This window comes from Mandrillus leucophaeus, unplaced genomic scaffold (assembly GCF_000951045.1).
Source record: "Mandrillus leucophaeus isolate KB7577 unplaced genomic scaffold, Mleu.le_1.0 Scaffold409, whole genome shotgun sequence".
NCBI classification, from domain to species: Eukaryota; Metazoa; Chordata; class Mammalia; order Primates; family Cercopithecidae; genus Mandrillus; species Mandrillus leucophaeus.
The window spans coordinates 1,834,967-1,835,844 of NW_012104354.1; positions in this window are offsets into that span (position 1 = coordinate 1,834,967).

The following is an 878-nucleotide window of genomic DNA, read 5'->3' on the forward strand; positions in this document are numbered from 1 at the left end:
GCCCACAAGCCGAATCTGACCCACTGCTTGATTATATATTTTTTAATTATTGAAGAAAAAAATAAAAGAAGAACTGATAAAAATTATGTGAAATTAAAACTTCAGTGATGTAGAGTTTTATTAAGACACATAAAAATAAAGATGTGTTCTGCAGAGACATTGCAGCATATAATTGAATCTTGAATTTTTAATAAATGTAGTCAAGATTAGCAGTAGTCAACTGTTAATCTTGTTGTGGCTACTTTGTACATAATACATTATTTTCTTTTGATTTAAAGAATTAAGATTTTCTTTTTAATAATCTCTGATATTTAAATGGATTTCTCCATCCATTCGTATTTAATGTTATTAATATAGTTGAAATTATGTCTTCCATTTTAGTTTTGTTTTCCATATACCTTCATCTTTTATTCTTTTTATCCTCCTTTACTACTTTCATATGCATTACTTGAATATTTTCTAGTATAAGATTTTAATTATTTTAATGTAATTTAATTTAATTTACTTTAATGACTTTTGGAGTCGTTGTCATAGTGCTTTTTAGAGTGCTTAAAATGTGCATTTTAACTTATCAGAATCTAGTTTAGATTTATACTAAATTCCACTGAAATATAGAAATATTACTTATATATAGCTCTATTCCTATTTTTCATTTTGTGCTATTATTGCTATACATATTATATCTATATCTTACATGCCACAGAATGTACTTATATAAATTTTCAAAAATAGTAATAAATTTATCAAAAGTAAAAAAGCCTTTTAAAGAAGTGTAGCAAAGAAAAGAATGTATTTATAGTGTTTACTATATTTCCATTCTTGTTTACTATTTCTGTTACTTTTCACATGGTGCTGGAGATTCAAGTTGCCATTTCTTG